Here is a 25220-nt window from a genome sequence, read left to right as displayed (position 1 = left end):
AAATCGCGAAATAATGAAAGCTGTGCGATGAATTGAAATTGTGATGTATTTGCCAAAAGGTAATTTTTTTATTTTTTATTAAACTTTGTGCTCTTCTTTAGAATAGGGAAAGACACATTTACTTGTGCATGGATTCGGTACTTGACCATGTTGACAACTTTCATATAAATGTGCTACTTCACTAACATGTCTACTATTATATTGTCCTGTGTAGTGTGTTGAAGTGTTGCTCTTCAGAGATTAGATGTCACTTTTAATTTACTGAAGGAATGTTGAGGATATGCAGTCATTATGCTAGGAATACTTAGGTCAAATTGTAGAAATTATTTGTGCTTTTAGAAGAAATGTGGAAACTGTGTCTGATATCTAGCCAGTATTTCTTACAGGTAGATGCTACGAACCATAACTAGCGCTTTATCTAATTGATGAATGAATTCAATGAGTATTAACTTTCTTATTCAGGATACGGATCTGTAAATTTTAACATTTTGTGGATTTAGTAATGATGTTCTGATGAACTGACAAGATTGGAATGTCTATTTAGTGCTTGCTAACATTGAATTTGCTGGGAATAGAAGCTTTCATGTGTTTCTACAATTTTTTAGATACATTCTGCTAGTTTCTTCTCATATGTAAACTGAATTCTCAAGGAGAGGCAAGTTTCCGTAGTATCTCTATACAGACAGAGTTTATCGCTCTTGACGGTTCAGTATTTGGTTGTCCCTTTTCATCACTGTAGACTGAATGGGATTTATGATTAGTGAAGGTGACCTGATGATTATTTCCATTTCTTATGTGGGTTTTGCTCTGGAAATGATTCCAGAGAATTTTTTCAGCTTTTCTATAAATGTTCAGTATACAGTTGTCTTCTGACGAACCATACCTCATTTAGTATACCTTGTTAATCCATAATTAAAGTTCCAGTTTAAGAACACTGTAGGAAGAGAACCACTGCTCAGAACGACGTCAAATTTGAACAGAGTATTATTGATGCAGAGGGAAACGTCACGGAAAAAAAATAATGAAAATTTTAGCACTAGACGACACTGTGAGTGTCAGAAAATGCCCACGAAGAGACGCGCAGCACTGGACTGTGCCTCAGTTTGCATCCTAGACGCCCAACGTAACTGCTTCCATGAAGGATCGCACGCTGTTGGTAAAGCTCTTTTACAGGGACGATGACTGTACATCATTAGCCCTGCAGAAATTTGCGGACAGTCATGGGTAAGAAGAATGGCACTGGTTTAATGTCTGCTAAGGGTACCGAGAAAAGGATTACGAAACTGTAAAACACCGATTCTTTTGAAGTACAATGTGACAGAGGGAGGAAGCAGTTGATCCGTCGTCTGTCATAGATGGAGCCACGCGCTGCAGTAAGGGTCGAGCAGCGGTGTACAAACATGCAGTGCACGAGGAGTTACCCAAACGTTGGACACACTTGAGAGTGTGGTGTATAAAATCCTACGAAACATCCTGCATTGCTACCCAAATAAAATCAGTCATGTTGAGGAGTAGCTTCCTGCTGAACTGTAAGTAAGACGAGCGTTTTGTCTGGTATTTATTGCTCTCATGGAATGAATAACCATGGAGCATTCTGTGGACAGGCGAAGCTCTTTTGCATGTCCAAGTATATGTCAATAAGAAGAATTGCAGAAAATGGACAATGGAAAATACTCACGCACATCAGCCGGTACCACTTCATCCTGCAAAGGTGACTGTGCGGTACGGGATGACAGCATTGTTTATCGTTGAGGTGTATTTTTTCGGGGAGATGAGTCCTACGAGTCCTGTTACTTGTACCATCACAGGTAAACGCTATGGGTGTCTTCCGCGCACCCCGTCATTCTAACCCTTGAACGGCGTGGATGCCTGGATAGAATGATTTTTATGCAAGATGGCGCTGCTCGGCACCCTGTACAGTCAGTAAAGGGGCTGCAGGAGAGGCATTTCGGAAATTGTAGAGTTATCAGCCGTCAGGCTATAATTATTGTTTGGATAAAGCAGGGCAGTTCTCAGGGAAGTTGTACAGTACTTAAACGTATTCCAGAGTTTACACTGGATTAAAAAGTGAACAAGTTAGTGAAACGAGGAATTGCCAAATTGATGACGGAGGAGTTGTGAGATTTTGCTGGTGCCTGAAAGAATAGCACCTTGCCAATGGTTAAGATTTTTTGATTTGCTGATGCAGGGGAGCATGTATCCAAGTAATTGTCTAAGGTAGGAAGCAAAGAAAGTACTGTTGGTAGAGTAATGATGTAGAAACTCTCTCTTCAATGTAAGCCTGGGTAGGATTTTGTGCTATTTAGTCTTTTTGTAATCCTGTAAATGAAAGGAGACTAATTTAAATTGTATTTTCAGAGTATGAGAGGATACGTTCTGATTATGTATATATACAGAGGATCTAATAAAAAAATGAAGTGTTACTACCAGAGAATTAAGAACATAAGAACTTGAAACTTCCTGACAGATTAAAACTGTGTGCCGTACCGAGACTCGAACTCGGGACCTTTGCCTTTCGCGGGCAAGTGCTCTACCAACTGAGATACCCAAGCACGAGTCACGCCCCGTCCTCACAGCTTTACTTCTGCCAGTACCTCGTCTCCTACCTTCCAAACTTCTGGAAACATAAGAACTTACTATTGGAGACAATGATAGGATAACACAGGAATATGAAGATAAGTATGAGACTGAATTTTGCTGAGTTGCCAAAACTATAATGTCTTAACAGATGTATAAAAGTTCAATGAGCAGAGACGTGAGATGTTTTGAAGAGTATTATATTTTACATGATTCTTGATCATTTGGTATTATTCAGTGTTGAATTGTGATGGATGTTTATAAGTGCTGACAGAGATTTGAATGTTTTTAAGTATTTCTCTTATACACGTTTCCTCTCGTCACAGTCATGTGGTGGTAGATGAATATTATGTTATGATGAGTCGGTGATGAGGAACTCAATTCTTGATTTTCTTATTGGTATTCCTTTTCCTGACAGTGGCAGTCTGAACCATCCAGTAAATCAGCATTCCAGACTCTGTTTCTTAAATTTGTTTGGTAGCTGTTTATGGGGCAAATGTGTTACAATGTTAATCTTAGAGATTGTATTTATCTTTCAACTCATACTGTATTTATCACTACTACGTGTAATTCGTGTTTGTTTCTGCAACAGGTGACAGGGATCTGTAGATTCTAATGGATGTCTTTTACAGGCAGTGTGATCGATAGTGTATTATGAAACAGTAATTGCTGATACTCACACCTTTATATAGTCCTAGACCTCTGATGAAAACACCAAAAAAACATTCGATCCAACAGTGGATAACGTAAAATCATGGATTTGATTTGCAGGAAAAAAATTAGTCGGAAGGGTAATATAAATTTTTAGTATGTAAGGTAGCTTGGAGCAATCTTAACATTATCTTGATGTGTAAAATTAGTTAATTATACATAACTAAAAAATTGTAATTGTTGGTAGATGACACAAAATTCCCAACAGTAATACAAAACTTAGAAAAAAAATGTTGACACATCAAATAGTAGCCTATCATACATACTTGGCGTAGAGACAATGTTCATTGATATATATATATATATATATATATATATATATATATATATATATATATATATATAGGGTGGTTCATAGATAGTGACCGGGCCAAATATCTGACGAAATAAGCATCAAACGAATATATATATATATATATATATATATATATATATATATATATATATATATATATATATATATATATATTTATTTATTTATATATATATATACTTCAATTAACAGTGACTGTATGCAAAGTATGTGGGATATATATACACTTCAATAAATAGTGTCTCTACGTCAAGTATGTATGATAGGTGACTATTTGATGTGTCAACATTTTTTTCTAAATTTTGTATTACTGTTGGGAATATTTGTTCTCGAGTGGGCTTTACTAATCTTGTCAATGCTTACATGTCTAAATATGTTATACAAGTACATAAGAATCAGACTGTGTGTGCGTGAGAGAGAGAGAGAGAGAGAGAGAGAGAGACTCCAGGTTCTCCTCCCAGATGACTGGATCAATTTCAACCAGATTTGGCACAGAGTATCAGCACTGTCAGGTTTGTAACCTACTAGCTAAAATTATGCATACAATATGAGAAAAATCGTGTTTTCTCCAGCTCCTGGAATATAGGTCACTATACATGTGGAAACAGTATCAGCACATCAAATCAACCTGATTTGCAGGGCAACCAGCTTGTAAGGGGTAAGAAACGATTTTTCCAGGCTCAGATGTCGCTGCCCTATATTACAGATTGGTTTTGATAGAGCGGTATCAGCAAGTTTTATTTACCCTTTGGGTGGCGACCTGTACTTCAGGTCCAAATAAATGATTTTCAGGCCACTCATGTGTAGTGTGTCCTGGATGACAAGCGTTTTGTGCGATTAGTATCAGCCTGCTTTATTGAACTGTATTACAGGACCTACATGTGCCACTGAGCATGGCTGGTGAAAAGAACAGTGAGAGGATATGAGATGGTGATGCATGAGGCAGGTGGAAGTTGTAGAGAGGTAGTGGGCAGACGGAAAAAGAAGAGGGATGTCGGAGGTGGAAAGTGAGAGGGCGAGGAGGGAGGGGGAAAGTATATATGGTCAGAGAAAGGCTATAGCCAAAGAGAGAAGGAGATAGAGAGACAGAGTGGGGAAGAGGAAATAGATATAGTGGTGGGAGGCTGAGGTAGACACACGGAAGGAGGACGAGATGGACACAGAGAGGAGCAAGTGTGTTCAATGTAAGTGTGTAATGTGTATGTGGGCAAAGCTGTGAGAAGAAGGCTGTTGTTCTTGATGTGTTCTTCAGTCCTGAGACTGGTTTGATGCAGCTCTCCATGCTACTCTATCCTGTGCAAGCTTCTTCATCTCCCAGTACTTACTGCAACCTACATTCTTCTGAATCTGATTAGTGTATTCATCTCTTGGCCTCCCTCTACTATTTTTACCCTCCACGCTGCCCTCCAATGCTAAATTTGTGATCCATGGATGCCTCAGAATATGTCCTACCAACCGGTCCCTTCTTCTTGTCAAGTTGTGCCACAAACTCTTCTTCTCCCCAATTCTATTCAATACCTCCTCATTAGTTATGTGATCTACCCATCTAATCTTCAGCATTCTTCTGTAGCACCACATTTCGAATGCTTCTATTCTCTTCTTGACCAAACTATTTATCGTCCATGTTTCACTTCCATACATGGCTACACTCCATACAAATACTTCCAGAAACGACTTCCTAACACTTAAATCTATACTCGATGTTAACAAATTTCTCTTCTTCAGAAACACTTTCCTTGCCATTGCCAGTCTAGATTTTATATCCTCTCTACTTCGACCATCATCAGTTATTTTGCTCCCCAAATAGCAAATCTCCTTTACTACTTTAAGTGTCTCATTTCCTAATCTAATTCCCTCAGCATCACCCGACTTAATTCGACTACATTCCATTATCCTCGTTTTGCTTTTGTTGATGTTCATCTTATATCCTCCTTTCAAGACACTGTCCATTCCGTTCAACTGCTCTTCCAAGTCCTTTGCTGTCTCTGACAGAATTGCAATATCATAGGCGAACCTCAAAGTTTTTGTTTCTTCTCCAAGGATTTTAATACCTACTCCGATTTTTTTTTGTTTCCTTTACTGCTTGCTGAATATAACATTGGGGAGAGGCTGCAACCCTGTCTCACTCCCTTCCCAACCACTGCTTCCCTTTTATGAACCTCGACTCTTAAAACTGCCATCTGGTTTCTGTACAAATTGTAAACAGCCTTTCGCTCCCTGTATTTTACCCCTGCCACCTTTAGAATTTGAAAGAGAGTATTCCACTCAACATTGTCAAAAGCTTTATCTAAGTATACAAATGCTAGAAACGTAGGTTTGCCTTTCCTTAATCTATTTTTTAAGATATGTCTTAGGGTCAGTATCACCTCACGTGTTCCAACATTTCTATGGAATCCAAACTGATCTTCCCCAAGGTCACTTTCTACCAGTTTTTCCATTCGTCTGTAAAGAATTCGTGTTAGTATTTCGCAGCTGTGACTTATTAAACTGAAAATACGAGGGCAGTTCAATAAGTAATGCAACATATTTTTTTTCTGAAACAGGGGTTGTTTTATTCAGCATTGAAATACACCAGGTTATTCCCCAATCTTTTAGCTACACAACACTATTTTTCAACGTAATCTCTATTCAATGCTACGGCCTTACGCGACCTTGAAATGAGGGCCTGTATGCCTGCACGGTACCATTCCACTGGTCGATGTCGGAGCCAACGTCGTACTGCATCAATAACTTCTTCATCATCCGCGTAGTGCGTCCCACGGATTGCGTTCTTCATTGGGCCAAACATATGGAAATCCGACGGTGCGAGATCGGGGCTGTAGGGTGCATGAGGAAGAACAGTCCACTGAAGTTTTGTGAGCTCCTCTCGGGTGTGAAGACTTGTGTGAGGGCTTGCGTTCTCATGAAGAAGGAGAAGTTCGTTCAGATTTTTGTGCCTACGAACAAGCTGAAGTCGTTTCTTCAATTTCTGAAGAGTAGCACAATACACTTCAGAGTTGATCGTTTGACCATGGGGAAGGATATCGAACAGAATAACCCCTTCAGCGTCCCAGAAGACTGTAACCACGACTTTACCGGCTGAGGGTATGGCTTTAAACTTTTTCTTGGTAGGGGAGTGGGTGTGGCGCCACTCCATTGATTGCCGTTTTGTTTCAGGTTCGAAGTGATGAACCCATGTTTCATCGCCTGTAACAATCTTTGACAAGAAATTGCCACCCTCAGCCACATGACGAGCAAGCAATTCCGCACAGATGGTTCTCCTTTGCTCTTTATGGTGTACAGTTAGACAACGAGGGACCCAGCGGGAACAAACCTTTGAATATCCCAACTGCTGAACAATTGTGACAGCACTACCAACAGAGATGTCAAGTTGAGCACTGAGTTGTTTGACGGTGATTCGTCGATCATCTCGAACGAGTGTGTTCGCACGCTCCGCCATTACAGGAGTCACAGCTGTGCACGGCCGGCCCGCACGCGGGAGATCAGACAGTCTTGCTTGACCTTGCGCCGATGATGACACACGCTTTGCCCAACGACTCACCGTGCTTTTGTCCACTGCCAGATCACCGTAGACATTCTGCAAGCGCCTATGAATATCTGAGATGCCCTGGTTTTCCGCCAAAAGAAACTCGATCACTGCCCGTTGTTTGTAACGCACATCCGTTACAGACGCCATTTTAACAGCTCGGTACAGCGCTACCACCTGTCGGAAGTCAATGAAATTATACGAGACGAAGCGGGAATGTTTGAAAATATTCCACAAGAAATTTCCGGTTTTTTCAACCAAAATTGGCCGAGAAAAAAAATGTGTTGCATTACTTATTGAACTGCCCTCGTACGTTAATTTTCACATCTGTCGACACCTGCTTTCTTTAGGATTGGAATTATTATATTGTTCTTGAAGTGTGAGGGTATTTCGCCAGTCTCATACATCTTGCTCACCAGATGGTAGAGTTTTGTCAGGACTGGCTCTTCCAAGGCCGTCAGTAGTTCTACCGGAGCCTTGTTTCGACTCAGGTCTTTCAGTGCTCTGTCAAACTCTTCACGCAGTATCGTATCTCCCATTTCATTTTCACCTACACAATCTTCCATTTCTATAATACTGTCCTCAGGAACATCGCCCCTGTATAGACCCTCTATATACTCCTTCCACCTTTCTGCTTTCCCTTCTTTGTTTGGAACTGGGTTTCCATCTGAGCTCTTGATATTCATACAAGTGGCTCTCTTTTTTCCCAAGGTCTCTTTAATTTTCCTGTAGGCAGTATCTATCTTACCCCTCGTGAAATAAGCCTCTACATCCTTACATTTGCCCTCTAACCATCCCTGCTTAGCCATTTTGCACTTCCTGTCGATCTCATATTTGAGTCGTTTGTATTCCTTGTTGCCTGCTTCATTTACTGCGTTTTTATATTTCTTATGTTACCCAAGGATTTCTACTAGCCCTCGTCTTTTTACCTACTTGATCCTATGCTGCCTTCACTACTTCATCCGTCAGAGCTACCCATTCTTCTACCACTGTATTTCTTTCCCCCTTTCCTGTAAATTGTTCCCTTAAGCTCTCCCTGAAACTCTGTACAACCTCTGGTTTAGTCAGTTTATCCAGATCCCATATCCTTAAATTCCCACCTTTTTGCAGTTACTTTAGTTTTAATCTACAGTTCATAACCAATAGGTTGTGGTCAGAGTCCACATCTGCCCCTGGAAATGTGTTACAATTTAAAACCTGGTTCTTAAATCTCTGTCTTACCATTATATAATCTATGTGATTCCTTCTAGTCTCTCCAGGATTCTTCGATTTATACAACCTTCTTTTATGATTCTTGAACCAAGTGTTAGCTATGATTAAGTTAAGCTCTGTGCAAAACTCTACCAGATGGCTTCTTCTTTCATGTCTCACCCCCAATCCATATTCACCTACTATGTTTCCTTCTCTCCCTTTTCCTACTCTCGAATTCCAGTCACCTATGACTATTAACTTTTCGTCTCCCTTTACTACCTGAATAATTTCTTTTATCTCATAATACATTTCATCAATTTCTTCGTCATCTGCAGAGCTAGTTGGCATATAAACTTGTACCACTGTAGTAGGCGTGGGCTTCGTGTCTATCTTGGCCACAATAATGCATTCACTACGCTGTTTGTAGTAGCTTACCGGCACTCCTATTTTTTATTCATTATTAAACCTACTCCTGCATTACCCCTATTTGATATTGTATTTATAACCCAGCATTCACCTGACGATAAGTCTTGTTCCTCCTGCCACCGAACTTCACTAATTCCCACTACATCTAACTTTAACATATCCATTTCCCTTTTTAAATTTTCTAACGTACCTGACCGATTAAGGGATCTGACATTCCACGCTCCGATCCCTAGAACGCCAGTTTTCTTCCTCCTGACAACGACTTCCTCTTGAGTAGTCCACCCTCAGAGATCCGAATGGGGGACTATTTTACCTCCGGAATATTTTACCCGAGAAGACGCCATCATCATTTAACCATACAGTACAACTGCATGCACTCGGGAAAAATTACGGCTGTAGTTTCCCCTTGCTTTCATCCATTCGCAGTACCAGCACAGCAAGGCCGTTTTGGTTAGTGTTACAAGGCCAGATCAGTCAATCATCCAGACTGTTGCCCCTGCAACTACTGAAAAGGCTGCTGCTCTTCTCCAGGAACCACACATTTGTCTGGCCTCTCAACAGATACCCCTCTGTTGTGGTTGCACCTACAGTACGACCATCTGTATTGCTGAGGCACGAAAGGCCTCCCCACAAACGGCAAGGGCCATGGTTCATGGGGGGGGAGGGGGGGAGCAAATGGCTAGTAGTCCATAAAAAGAAATTTTCAAAATATGGACCTTTATTTGATGATTAGAAACTAAGAGAAATATTATGTTTTTCCTTGTGTCTTCATTTTTTATAGATTTTAGGAAAGAGAGAGAGTGGGCTAGCACATGCAAAAATGAAAGAGGCAGCATCCTGACAGGGCATAAAAGACTATACTACATGATCATCGAGGGGGCTGACAAATGGTTGTTTCCCCTGGGTCGAAAGATACCATGTATGCAGAGTGTTAAAAGGTAACTAGCAGAGGTGAACAACAAATAATTTACTACCATGTTATTTCAGTCGACAAGACGTTCTAAGAGTACACAAATGTCTATGACCTGCAGAAGGACCTGATGGCATTCGAATTTCTGTGCACAATCTCACAGAAACTGTCATGTTACACATTTATGAGATGTGATGTGAGGCCTGTTTGGCAGAATGAAATTTTGACTCTACAGCGGAGTGTGCACTGATATGAAACTTCCTGGCAGATTAAAACTGTGTGCCAGACCGAGTTTCAAACTCGTGACCTTTGCCTTTCACAGACAAGTGCTCTGCCATCTGCACTAGTGAAGTAAGACTTTAGACTCCTCCTCTCAAATTTAATTCCACCAGCAGAGCACTTGCCCACAAAAAGCAAAGGTTCCGAGTTCGAGTGTCGGTCAAGCACTCAGGTTTAATCTTCAAGGAAGTCTCTTTTTCTTCCAGTCATCAGTTTTATGACTGATTTGATGCAATCTGCCACGAATTCCTTTCCTGTGCCAACCTCTTCATCTCAGAATAGGACCAGCAACCTACTTCTTCAATTATTTGCAGGATGTGTTTCAATCTCTGTCTTCCTCTACAGTTTCTGCCCTATACAGCTCCCTCTAATACCATGTAAGTCATTCCCTGATGTCTTCACAGATGTCCTACCATCCTGTCTCTTTTCTTTGACAGTGTTTTCCACACACTGTTTCCTCTACAATTCTGCAGTAAACCTCCTCATTCCTTACTATGTCAGTCCACCTAATTTTCTACATTCAGCTCTAGCATCACATCTCCACTGCTTCGATTCTCATTAGTTCCGGTTTATCTACAGTATATGTTTCACTACCATACAATGCTGTGTTCCAAATGTATATTCTCAGAAATTTCTTCCTCAAATTAAGGTCTATGTTTGATGCTAGTAGACTTCTCTTGGCCAGGAATGCCCTTTATGCCAGTGATAGTCTGCTTTTGATGCCCTCCTTGCTCCGTCCGTCATTGGTTATTTTGCTATCTAGGTTGCAGAATTCTGTCACTTCATTTACTTCGTGACCATCAGTCCTGATGTTAAGTTTGTCGCCGTTCTCCTATCTGCTACTACTCATTACTTTCATCTTTCTTCGATTTACTCTCAATCTGTATTCTGTACTGTTCATTCCATTTAGCAGATCATGTACTACTTCTTCACTTTTAGTCAGGATAGCAGTGACATCAGCAAATGGTATCACTGATAGCCTTTCACCTTGAATTTCTGTGTCACTCCTGAACATTTCTTTTGTTTCCATCATTGCATCCCCAATGTACAGATTGAACCCTAGGGGGAATGCATCCTGTCTCACACACTTTTTAATCCGAGCACTTCGTTCTTGGTGTTACCCTCCTGTTTTTTGCTCTTGGCCCTTTGGCATATTGTATGTTATCCGTCTTCCCCCAAGAGATTACCCGTATTGTTCCCAGAATTTCGAACATCTTGAACCATTTGACGCTGTCAAACTCTTTCTCAAGGTCGGCAAGTCCTATGAAAGTGTTTTGATGTTTCTTTACTCTTGCTTTCACTATCAAATGGAACGTCAGAATTGCCTCCCTGGCGTCTTTACCTTTCCTTAAAGCCAAACTGATAGAAACCTAACACAACCCCAATTTTATTTTTGATTCTTCTACATGTTATTCTCCTGAGAAACGTGGATGGGTAAGCTGTTAAGCTGATTTTGCGATAGTTCTCGCACTTGTCTGCTCTTGCGATATTCGGAATTGTGTGGATGATATTTTCTCCGAAAGGCAGGCGATATATAGTCACACTCAAACGTTCTGCACACCAACGTGAATAATCGTTCTGTTGTCGTTTCCCCCAATGATTTTAAAAATTCTGATAAAATTTTAACATCCCTTCTACCTTATTCGAAGCTCTTTTAAATTCTAATTCTAGTAGTAGTAGTAATAGCTTTATTCATCTGTAGATATGTTTTTACAAGGATATAGGACATGTCAAAGAATTTACAAATTTAGATCAATTTAAAATAAGCTACCTTGTATAACATATATTTACACACTTCTAGTTAGGAACATTCATTATATTTACTCCTGGTATACAATACTTTTTTACAAATACCTTATTAAATAATGTAATGCCACATTGTTCACTCATATCTCATTACCGTATCCTGAAAAACTGAGTTAGCATACCTCCATAATGAGTGAGATGCTGAGCCCAGAAAGAGGAAGAGGTGTTAGTATTGTGCTATGCATAGCTTGGGGGCAAGTATTTATAGAAAGGAAAAAAAAGAAGGAACAAAACATAAAGTGAAGGTGTTATGTGGAATGTTGGGTATTTTATAATCATTATTATTATTATTTATGTGTATGACATTTTTTATCAAACCCCTACTCTGTTTTAGCTAAGTACTCCTTCAATGTATAACATGTATTGCATGACAGGTAGTTTTTAGCTGCCTTTTTAAATAAGTGTATTTTAGCAATTTCTTTAATCTCTTTTGGTAATTTATTGTACAGTTTTATTCCTTGGTAGAAAATGCTGTTTTGAGTTTTATGTTTATTTTTTCATGGTAAATGTACGTTGAGACTATCTCTTGTTGCATGGTCATGGACAGAGCTGTTTGTGCAATAATTACCAATGTTATTTTTGATGTGTACAACTGACTGGTAAATGTATTCACATGGAGCAGTTAAAATCCCAAATGTTCTGAACAGATCTTTACAATGAGCTCGACTAGTGTTTTTGGTTATTATTCTTCTGGCTCTTTTCTAGAGTTTGAAAATTGTGTTTATATTTTGTGCACTTGTTCCCGAAAAAATAATTCCATAGCTAAGAACTGAGTGTGGTTATGAATAATATGTAACTAAAAGACACTGCTTGTTACACACTGATGATAGGATTCTAAGGGCATGTTATGCTGATGGAATTCTGTTTGCAAGTACCTTTGTGTGTTCACACCACTTCAACTGAGAATAAATATTCATTCCTTGAAATTTTGTATTTGTTACACAGTCTATAGAGGTGCCATCTACATTTAACTTAACATTGTCATTTTCCTTTTCAAACTGAAATTCATAATATTAGTTTTCTTTATGGTCAATGTCACTTTATTACTTATTGACCAATCATAAACTTTCTTGAGAGTTTCATTTGCTTTCTCAGCGAGGAGTTCTGTAGTTTTCTCAGTGACTATAATATTGCTGTCATCAGTGAAGAGGAGTTTTTCACAATGAGTAACAATACTGGGAAAGTCGTTCATGTATATCAGGAACAGTATTGGTCCTAATATGCTACCTTGCGGAACCACTATGTTAATGCATTTTGGTTCTGATAAGTATTTTACTAAATGTTTAGATCTATTTGAAATATGTGTTATCTCTGCTCTTTGTACCCTATCTATCAGGTATGATTGAAACCAGTCGTTAGCTAGCCCTCTTACTCCTAATGCATCTAATTTATTGAATAGAGTCTTGTGGTCGACTGTATCAAACGCCTTAGAAAGATCCAAAAAAATGCCTGTGACACACTCAGCGTCAAGTACAACTTTTGTGAGTTTTACTATGACTGACTCCATATTTTTGCCACTTTGGAATCCAAACTGTGCCTCGCTTAAATGATTGTATTTATTCAGGTAATTTATTAATCTGCCTTTCATAATTGCTTCTATTATTTTCTAGAATGCTGACAGCAGGGAAATGGGCTGGTAATTTTCTATGTCATCTGCATTACCTTTCTTAAGCAAAGGTACCACTCTTCCCTGTTTTAACTGCTCTGGAAATGTCGCTGATTTGAAGGATTCATTTATAATATTTGTTAAGGGGTCTTGTATAATCTCTATGCATTGTTTCAGTACACACATAAGTACTTCGTCTAAGCCTTCTGACATTTTATTTTTTCGTTCTTGAATTGTTTCAGTGACTTCATTCTCTGTGGTTGGAATTACTTGTATTTAGTGTATTATTATTTACAGGTGTTACATTTGTTTGGGGGAATTTTTGCTGTAACTTCTCTGCAAAACTTGAAAAACGATCGTTTACATAGTTTGCTAAGTGCTGTGGATCATTTAGTACCTTATCTCCCTCCCTTAGCAGTATATTATTCTGCATTTGTTTGCCCGTCCCCGTTTTCTTTTTTATAACATCCCAGACTGCTTTGCTTTTATTCTCTGCATTATATATTATTTTGTCATTAAATGACTTTTTTGCAGCAATCAGCACCTTCCTACAGATCTTTTTGTATCTATTATAGAAATTTCAGAATTCTGGATCATTGCGAATCTTCTTCATGGAACTGAGGTATTTAAGTGTTTGGGAAGACTTATTAATACCTACTGTTATCCATTTGTTTTTGTGAGATGTTGATACAGACATGCATACTTTTGGAAATGCCTTTTCAAAGTTCAATTTAAACAATGTGGAGAATTTAGAGAATTTCATATTCACATTGGTTTCCTTATACACTTCATCCCAGCTTTGTTTTTTCTAGTTCTTTTGAAAAATCTTTTATTTTGATTTCTGATAGATGTCGTTTAATTTAGGGAATGATTCAATGCCTGACTTCACTGTTATTATTTGACAGAGATGGTCTGACAGTCCGAGATCTTTTACAGCTGCATCACATTTTTACCAGACCAAATTTGTGGCCACATGGTCAATTACTGATGAAGTCGTTGTGGTACCCCTTGTTGCACTATTGATCAATAGGGACATGCCAAAAGTTTGAAGGATGTTTATGAAGGAGCTGCTGGATTCATTTATGATGTTAGTGTTGATATTAGCGTCCCCAGACAGAATTATGTTGACCTTTGTACTTGAGACTTTATCTAGAACTTCTGTTAACTTCTTGAAAAAGGTGTCCACACTACCACTAGAAGATCTACACACAAACAAAATGATTAATTTCTTGGTAATGTCAAGCCCTGTTAATTCAATAGCTGATATATCAATGTATTTATCTTCACTTGCTGTACTGAGGTCGTGTCTTCATTTGAACTGTGTTCCTTTTCTGATATAAATACATTATCCTCCACCGCTTGAAGTAGTTCTGCAGTAAGAGTTTGCCTTTAATTCAATAGCTGATATATCAATGTGTTTATCTTCACTTGCTGTACTGAGGTCGTGTCTTCATTTGAACTGTGTTCCTTTTCTGATATAAATACATTATCCTCCACCCCTTGAAGTAGTTCTGCAGTAAGAGTTTGCCTTTTCATACAATGATAATACTACATGTTGGATCGCCATATTTCCACACCAGTGCTCTCTAATACAAACTACTGTGCAGTTCAAAGATTGGAGCTCAACTTCTAATAGTTGTATTTTATTTTTTATTGATTGCATGTTTTGATGGAGGATTGTTCAGTCTGTGAAATGACCCATGTTACGCTTTCCAATGGTTTGTTTTTCTTGTCACATCTGGTTTATGTGATGTCTGAGGTGTTAAAATCTGTCTTGTGAGTGATTGTTTCAGTATTTTTTAAAGTGATGGAGACACTCTTTAGGCACTGGAACCTGTTGTCTGGATTTATCCTAAAAAGACCTACTTTTACTACCTATGTCAACAGGTACCCGATTCCTTATCTCTTCTGTGTCTAAATAGTTATGAAGGAGGTAACTGCGAATATACCATGGGTAACAGAAATAATACTCCACTTGATCGATGAAAGATGGAAGTACAAAATGTTCAGGGAATTTCAGGGATACAGATGTACAAGTACCTTGGGAATAAAATAAACAGGAAATGCAGGGAGCAAAGGGGAAATGGTTGCATGAAAAATTTGAAGAAATGGAAAAATAAATGACTGTCGGAAGGACTGACTTAGTATATAGACAAGTCAAAACAATATTTGGTGAAATTGAAACTAAATATTGTAACATTAAAAATGAAGCCATAGCTCGACATAAATTTGAACGTGATTTAGCATGGACAGTACCAGAACTGCTTAACTTGAATTCACATATTGCCTACCATCCAAGTTCAAACTGAGGAACCATGAGCGCTCAAGGTAATGTTGTCATACAAATTCACCATCGCCAAAGAATGACTGTCCGTTTGCCAACAAATTCCCAATAGTACTGCCCACATCTAAGAGTTTAGAGACTTTGAACATTTTGAAATTTTCCTCTAACCATACCTGAAGTGTGTCAACAATGTGTGTCTATTTCAACATACTTTTGTTATATATTCCCCCTCTCATAAACTAAAATGATTTTTGTGTGGGTCGCGATAGTTGAAATTTTCTCTTCCCCCTCTCTCTCTCTGATGCAGTGTTTCTAATCGACAAAGGTCCACAAAACTAATGGACGAAAGGGACTTTCGCATGATGTGTCATTGCTACGTAACATCACTCAATGAAATTTAAACCCTACAAGAAAGAACTGCTTCGGCATTTTACAGAATGTAACTGAAGGAAATATGCACTGAGTCGACCAGAAATAACACTTTCATTCAATGATAATAATTACACTACACTCACCGCAATTTATGATAGTCCCCTGTATTGTAACATAGGCGGGACACGATTCTTAATACGGAGTGTGATAACCACAGACGGCAATGCCTGCAGTGTATTCATTCACTGGCGTCCATAAAAATGAAGTCAAGGCCTAAAGCACAGATGAAAAGACGTGCATGGGTAAGGACTACACTACCACAATAACGTTGACCGATGAGTCTACCACGTTCAATTGTTTGGAGATCAGTACGCCCACAGAACACTATGCCTCCCCGCACCATAACATCTGGACCAGCAAAACGATCAAGTTCGAAGATGGTGGACGTACCCTCAAATGGCGAGAGGTTGCAACACGTAACGCACACAAGAACATTTTTGAGGAAAACCGAAGATATTTGGGCGAGAAGGAAAGGCTGTAAAGACTATGCTGGTATCTTCATTCACTAAGGTCTTTAAAGATACCTGGGGCTGTTAACCACATCATATCTGAGTCCTTTCTAAGACATTTAGGCAGCTACGAATACTGTTGTCTTTCACCGCTTCGCACACACGAAGTGAATGGAAACGTTTTGAGACACTTACGCCTTATACAGCATCCACGCGTTACAAGAATATTCATCTGCAAACAGAGTTGCAGTTCTTTGTATCCTTGACCTACTTTGTTCTCTTATGTAATTTACAAATGAAGGAAACATGCAGCCTATTAACATTTATTATTGCCTTTGACATTTCATTTATCAACAGCATATATAACTCGAGGGCACCAAAAGAGGAAAGTAAATGAGTTCGATAATGCTTCAACTAGTCAGCTCTACTTAAATCTTTCTCTAGTACCTCCCGCCGCGGAAGTCGAACACGCATCAGAACAAATGGACGTGGCCAGCCCATAGAGGGCTCCGTGTCCGCGGCGGTTCTTCCGCGCAGCGGCTCTCGCGCAGCGAGGGCGCCACCGCTACACCACGTGCAGACCGCGGCCAATAGCCGCTCCCTCCGGTTTCGTATATAGGGACCTGCTCTGCCCTAGTCGACTCCCGTCCCCCACGCGGATCCTCTATGATCTCATTCCTTTCCCCCATCTGCTCCTATTCCTCGAACATATCCGCATCCTCTACACCTCCCGCCGTCTTGAACCCCCTCACCCCCTGGTTGCTCCTCTCCTCTCCGATCCCCGCCCCCTGCCACGTCTTCACCGTTGTGTCCCCCCTACCCTCCATCTCTACACCCTACATCTCCTTTCCCAAGGTGGCTTCCATCAACTCCCGCTCCCGGATGATGCCCTCTCTCCCTCCATTTATCCCTCCTATCAACTCTGATCCTCACTCCCTCCTCCTTTCCTCTGTCCTTTTCCCGGGCTCCCTCTCCCCCCTTCCATCCTCTTTCTTCCCCAACTCCCCTCTCTTTGACCCTCCCCTCCTCTGCCTCCTCTCATTCCGTCTCGCGTCTGCCCTTCTCCCCCTTTATTAGTCCTCTCCCTACTTGGTTCCCCCCCTATTCGTTTTTTGCTCTCCTCCCTCCTTGTTTTTCCCCCTACGCCAGGTCCCCCCCCCCCCCATCTGCCTTGGATTGGGAGTGCCATCTTTGTGCCGCCTTTTTCGTGCAGTGTTTTACAGTGTGTTTTTCCAGTGTGTGCTCCGTGTTGTGTCTTTTGAGAAGTGTAGCGAACAGCCATCATACTGTCGCTGGGTGTGCTTTTTGTTTTATCTCTTGCGAACAGAAACCAGACTGTCGCCATGTTTTTTATTTGTGTATCTACTATGTTACTTGTCTGATTCCTGTGTATTTTATCAACATTGCCAACCCCTTTTGCTTTCTGTTTTAACTTTCCGCATTTTTACGCCATTTTACACTTTAAATCACCATTCTATCGCCTGTTTTTCCTTGTTTCTTTCTTCTTCCTTTTTTAAACAAAAGTCTGTAGGCTGTAGAGCAGCGTAGTAAGCTGCTGCCAGCCCGCCCCCTTCGGGGGGAATTGAAAATCAATAAAGAAAAAACAAAACCCTAGTCGAGTCAATCTGGTACTCGCTCTGGATTTCGACTGTATCTCGGCGGTACTGCGTTCTGATCGTTGCTCGTTGTCGACATTTGCCTGGCTCTGGTTCCGAGTGAATTTACTGTTGGTGTTTGGTGTCGTGGTTCCTACAAGCCTCCGTTGTCTATCTCTTCCTTGTTGTGTCGGTCGTTGTCGGTTGTCGTTGGTCTGTCGTCTGACTCGTCCTGTGTTTACCCGGTGGTGCGTGCTCCACCGCCGGCGGCTTCCCCGCCTGGCGGCTCCGATCCGCAGCCCACGGCGTTCGCGCGGTTGGTTTTGGTTACTACACTTCCAGTGGGGGATCTGTGTGATGTACTGTTGGGTAGGAGGGCGCACGTGGGGCCTAGGTCTGCTGCCCCGTAGGATTTAGGGATGAAATCGGTATTCAATATTTCTGTCGAGTTCTTGTTTGCTGAGTTTATCGATCCATTCCACGTTCATGATGCATAGAGCTCAATGTCAATTATAGACCACCTTTTTGTGCTGTAGAATATCAATCGTCCTTAATCAGTAATTTGACTACAACCGTTTAGTCTATGTCAAAACACATCTTCTCATGATACAGTCATATAGTGTATTAACTCTCTAGGAATCTGCTTACATTTATTGGAAATTGCGACTGAAACGATATAGATCTAAATTTTTAGTTAGAATATTTGCGTCATTTCCTTAAATTGTTGTCTTCACATACAAACTGTTAGTCAGTTTGTTATGAACAGCAGCGCTGTTGACTGGACGATTCTGCCGGCACAGTGGTCCACTTTACACTATATTTTAAGTATTAGCGACTATGTTAAGATGATTTCGTGTATATTATTTGATAACGCCACCGTGGTTTCATTAAATTAGGATATGCATTAAAACAGATCTAAAGATGTCTTCACTTGAAACTTCTGGGTTCAAATGGCTCTGAGCACTATGGGACTTAACATCTCAGGTCATCAGTCCCCTAGAACTTAGAACTACTTAAAATTAACTAACCTAAGGACATCACACACATCCATGCCCGAGGCAGGATTCGAACCTGCGACCGTAGCACTCGCGCGGTTCCAGACCGAAGCGCCTAGAACCGCTTGGCCACATCGGCCGGCTAAAACTTCTGGGATGACAGGCCGTGGTCGATGTATAAAACTCTCCCCTGACGTTCCGTCTCCGACTGCGGGAGACATTGTCTGAGGTAAAACAGTTCGCCGCTTTGCGTCAGAGGATGTCTTCCTCAGTCGGAGATGGAACGTCAGGGGAGAGTTTTATACATCGACCACGGCCTAACAGCGCGAAAGCTTTAAGTGAAGACAATATCGGCCGTGAAAGCGTGCATTGCAAGATCTGAAGATTGTTGTGGCTGACAGAAACCTGTAATCTAAGGACAAAATAATTTTGCTATCGTAAACTGCAATAAAGGGCCAACGGCGTTGCCGCAGTGGTAACAACGGTTCCCGTCAGATCACCGAAGTTAAGCGCTGTCGGGCTGGGTTACCACTTGGATGGGTGACCATCCGGTCTGCCGAGTGCTGTTGGCAAGCGGGGTGCACTCAGCTCTTGTGAAGCAAATTGAGGAGCTACTCGATTGAGAAGTAGCGGCTCCGGTCTCGGAAACTGACATACGGCTGGGACAGCGGTGTGCTGACCACATGCCCCTCCATATCCGCATCCAGTGACGCCTGTGGGCTAAGGATGACACAGCGGCCGGTCGGTCCGTTGGTCCTTCATGGCTTGTTCGCGAGGAGTTTAGTTTTAACTTTTATTTAACATTTTTGCATATTCATTTATCGATTTCACTCTTTTACTGCACAGTTCTATGTGATATCGTTCACAGGCTTCGTTACACAGTTCACATACACATGTTGCGGTTGGGTCATGATAAGTTTTGTTCTTGCAGATTAGATGATGAAAGCCGTGAATAGAAAGTCTAGTTACGACATGTCGCTGTTCGAAGTTTGGTGCTGTCCATGAGCGGTTCGTCATTGCTTCGGTGCCATAAAACTCCGGCCATATTTTTTCTCGTTTGTCATCCATGATCTTCAGTTGCTTTCTGGAAGCCCTGGTGTGTGGCATCATATATCGAAGTCTGATGTCTTCAATTAGGAATGTCTCTCTCGCTAGCAGGTACACTAGTCTAGATCTTGTTGTCTTTGAGAGACCTAGTGCTCTTTTTAGATAGGTCGATTTTACCTTTTCTAGTGTTTCTAGATTTTTTTCTGTCAGGTGGTCCCATATAACCTCCATCCCATAGGCCAGGATTGGCAAGATTTTTGTGTTGAATAATTTCATGGCTGTTTCTAGACTGAGTAGGCGGATGCTTTTGATGTCCTGTATTGCTATTATTGCTTGGGCTGCACGTTCTGTTGTATGTTTTGTGAAGCATTTGGCTGTTGGTTGCAATGTCACTCCTAGGTATTTAAAGTCTGATGAGATTTTTATTTTTTGTCCTATGATACTGATTTCCGCATTCTTGGGTGTTTTGCCTCCTTTTCTGAAAATTACCATTTCTGTCTTTGTTATGTTTATGTGTAGTTTGTGTTCACTGCACCATCTGTCTATTTTCTCAATGATTCTCTGCAGCTTCTGTATATCTGTTGAACCTACGGCTATGTCGTCAGCGTATGCATATACATACACATCTTCTTCATTTTCTCCAATTCGGAGTACTTCTTCAGTGGCAAGAATGTAGTTTTAACGCCGGCCGCGGTGGTCTCGCGGTTCTAGGCGCGCAGTCCGGAACCGTGCGACTGCTACGGTCGCAGGTTCGAATCCTGCCTCGGGCATGGATGTGTGTGATGTCCTTAGGTTAGTTAGGTTTAAGTAGTTCTACGTTCTAGGGGACTAATGACCACAGCAGTTGAGTCCCATAGTGCTCAGAGCCATTTGAACCATTTTTTGTAGTTTTAACTTTTAGACTGCAATGAAGGAAATCTATTCAACACTTTCCAGATCATTGTTCTATTTGCTACTATGTCGCAGCTTGTGAAACTGTATACGAATTACTGTGCAAGAAAGTTTATTAACGCACTGGCGTTCTCTACACGTAAAAATTGCTGTAGAATCTCTGTCTGTAAGCATATGTTAAATTGTTAAAGCTAGAAAAGATTTTGACGCCATTCATTGAAATTATTACTAATTGCTCATCACACATCTTGAAGATTTAGCTCCATTTTCAGATGCTCTAAGTGCTTAGCTTTAAGGCTTAAGATAGTTGACATTCCCAATGAAGAGTATTAATTAGCGACAAATGGATATCATAAAGGACCCAGTTTTCGTTATAAATTTAATGCTATTGTATATTTTGTTTGCGTCCACAATTATTTCATCTTCAAGAACTAAAATCCAATACTGTCATCTGAAGATGAAGCTCAGTCACGCGAAACACAAAACACTTCGTGAGTAATAAATATAAATGACAGTGAATTGTTGCGAAATTATTGCTTGCATTTCAATCTCTTGAACACTTCCCATTGATGATGAACTGATTATTACTGTCTTTACATATGTGGCGTTAAAATGTTGTATAAAATGCTGATTGTAATTTGAGCTATTTCCTTTATTTCACGTCTTATGATGCGAGCAGTATAAGCTTTAGTAAACTTCCTTTATTAACTTACATTCATCAACGGCATCTACTTCCGCCACATAATCTGTGTTTGTTATGTGGCATTGAACTCAATTTGTATCTTGTGCTGCCTGTTGCTTCTCTTTGTGCTTTCGGAAGAAACATGGTAGCGCAGAGTATTATTAGGCTGTTTTCCACTCATTTCTGGCAGTTTTCTGTCTCAGTAAAATAACACTGTGAGAATTACCTCACCGATTTTTCATATCTATGTCTTTACACATGTTTTTAACAACTTTTCGCCTGTAGGCTATTAGATAGGCAAATAAGCAGTCTCATTCAAGGAAACAGTACCTTAAATATAAGTAAAATCAGAATTATCTCTGTGAAAATTACATTTTTCAGTTCAATGATAGTTTCATAGTACTCTTTTGTTCGGCGCTCGTCAGGAATTCTCTCTGTGTGTAACGTGCTATTGCGTTAACGTTCTGTTGGAGGATTCGCAACGGGTGAGATGTATCATTTTTAAACAGGAATGAAATTTAATTTCCGAAAGCATGTTTTCTTAAATTGGAAAGGGAAGATAAAATAGTCCTACGTGCCGAGGAAAGCTTCTCATGGCAAATTGCGGCAACATAAAAGAACAATTATCTGGTTATTGACTGGACGGTAATATCCGAAAAACTAAATGCAATCATGGGTATGCTAGCAGCTTGTGGCCGAATATTGCTGAGTGATCGCGAATAAAGCACCGTTCACTTCATTACCTATCAGTGACAATAGAAGCCAATATTTGTACTTCGCATGCAGTTTAATTTAATTTCTAGTAAGCATTAATTTTGCTATCATGAGAGTTACTTTTGGGTTTCTCCGGGTTCTCTTCGTGTTCAGACGTCAGAAACACACTCGCAGTGTTAACACACATGGCCACATAAAATGATACACGAGCACATAAGTCAGATTCATGATAATGGCTGCGCCGACATCCAAGCCAAATTCTTCCTTCCGTCCCAATATTATACGATATTACAGTCTCGTTATAGAGACACTCTAATAGACGCCATTTGCGTGATTATTTTCTACATACCTGAAGTATCTCAAGCCCTCAACTTCATCAAACATTCTATGGTTTACCGCTTAATGTCTGAGAAGGAAACACCAGCAACTTGACTTCGTATTTCAAGACGAGAAAACACACTGGCAAGATACTAACAACAACAACAACAATCGATACCGCGTGAAAACGGACCCATAACTGTGACATTAAACATTTACGACCTTCTGAATGCTCAACTTTTAAACTTTCACCTGCACCCGTTGTTTGTAACTCGCTTCCCCCATTGTAGCCATCTAATGCCCGAGAGCGAAGTACTCAGCAGCTAAATCAGTAACAGGTTTTCTGAAAAACTGTTTGGACATTGGTAACATACATTGTTCATTTTGTCAAAATGGGCGGATTCTAGCCTGACTCAGATCTCTCTGCTGTGAAGATCTATGTGTTCTGAATCACAAGTGCAGTGTAAATGAGTGAAACGATACCGTGTATCATAAAGAAAGTTGCCTAGCGCTATTTAATTATTAAAATCACTCTTATGCAATCCTTCTCTGGATTTTAAAACTGGTTATATTAAAATTAAGTATATTCCTAAAAATTGCACCGTTCTTTAACTTCATTTCATAATAATTCTTCAGCTGATTAGATTAATTCATTTTGATTCTGGAGCGTATACGTAACTGCAGTATATCAATACGAGGATATTGTCGCAATAATATTGAACGTAAATGTGCGGGGAAAATGCTCAATTGTGTGTGAATTCCTAATGGAGCAAACTGCAGAGATCGTCGTTCCCTGGATTTACACAATACGTAATCTAGCTTAACTTACGATGAAACAACCCAAACACCCATGCCCGAGGGAGGACTCGAACCTCCGGCGGGACGGGCCGTGCAATCTGTGATAAGACGCCTCTAACCGCCGGCCATTCCGCACGGCAATGTATGAAAAGTTGACGTATCACTTAGTCATATTATTTAATATTTTCCCCGTAGAATAACATGTGTTCTAGAACAAGATTTCAAAATACTCGTACGTTGGGCAGATGCTTCCACGTCTCCCTTTCTCTCTTCTCGCCTTCAACACACCACGAAGAAGAGGGCTCTGGTTCTCCCTCTGCTGCACAGTACTGGGGCATTGGGCGGCTTCAGTGGGACGGAGCTATTGACAAATATCAGGAGCTGACGAAAGTTTAAATGCTGTACTTCAGCGAAGTGCGACATAAAACAGTACATTCGTAACATTTCGTAAGACATTCGAGATAGCAATATGACATTTCTGGCAAAGGAAAGTAAGCATAGAGGCGAGTGCTTCACTTCGCTATGTGAGTAGTATTCAAATATTTTTATCTGAAGAGGTGTAGAAGCAACAAGAGTGTTTCAACGGAGCAGTATTATTTTACTAATATTCAGAAATTTGAGTTAGAGATGCACAGTGTACAGGAAGTGGCAGTCTTCTATGGAACTTTTCGTGAAAATGTCACAAAATGTGCAAACTATCACGCTACTATCTGCTAGCACCGTTTCTTTGTAAATGTAACCTAACAATGATGCAACTGCGAGGTGTCCGTAGTTTTCTGTCTCATCTTTAGCGCATATTTCGGCGTTTTTATCCCGAGAAGTTCGTGTGAACACTGACTTATTCTACAGCATTGTGCTCCTGTTCTCGATGACTGTTAAACAGACTACGGTCGCAGGTTCGAATCCTACCTCGGACATGGATGTGTGTGATGCCCTTAGGTTAGTTAGGTTTAAGTAGTTCTAAGTTCTAGGGGACTGATGACCTCAGAAGTTAACTTCCATAGTGCTCAGAGCCATTTGAACCATTTTTTTGTTAAACAGAAAGGTGGTTCCTGTTACTCCTTTCAAACGGCTATGGAAAGAAGTTGGTACATAAAGCTTTAAATAGAGAAATACACCCGGAAGCGCACCGTTATCTTCAGAATAAACTTTTCCAATAACGCCGATATTTCTTAGCAATTTAACTACAAAAACTCTTTGACTTGAAATGAGTTGTGTTCATTACAGTAACTGTAACTGTGAATTGTGATATATCTACCAAATCAACTTCTGTATGGCAAATTAACCTGCAAGACCCGTAAACTGTGCTGGCGAGTCTTTCTAATATTGTGTACATGTCTCAAATAAATGCAGATAAAGTTTAACCCTTGCAATACCAAAGGAGGAGTGTACTTCCTACCCAAATTTTGAAAATATTGCAATCTAGTCCGTTATTTTATATCTTAACAGTTAGAAAAAAATGTTTCTTTTTTTAATGAGGTCTTCTATCAGATGCCATAAATGTTTTAAATTTTTCAGTCAGATCCAAACGAAAACTTTAAGTCTTAATAGTAAATCTCATTTTCCCCAGTGAATGTCATATCCATTATTTTAAGTTTCAGGACCTACGTTACACATCAATAATTCTTTAAAATTTATGAGAAGGATAAAAGTCAACAACAGTTAGTGAA

At 40.2% G+C, this 25220-nt stretch overlaps 1 pseudogene; it reads left to right on the top strand.

Moving 5' to 3' along the window:
- The first annotated feature begins 19554 nt into the window (after positions 1-19554).
- LOC126238622 (5S ribosomal RNA) lies at positions 19555-19672 on the top strand (annotated as a pseudogene).
- Positions 19673-25220: the final 5548 nt, after the last annotated feature.

Source organism: Schistocerca nitens, chromosome 2 (genome assembly GCF_023898315.1).
Source record: "Schistocerca nitens isolate TAMUIC-IGC-003100 chromosome 2, iqSchNite1.1, whole genome shotgun sequence".
NCBI classification, from domain to species: Eukaryota; Metazoa; Arthropoda; class Insecta; order Orthoptera; family Acrididae; genus Schistocerca; species Schistocerca nitens.
The sequence above is the reverse complement of the archived record's forward strand: the minus strand, read 5'-3'. Positions and strand labels throughout refer to the sequence as shown.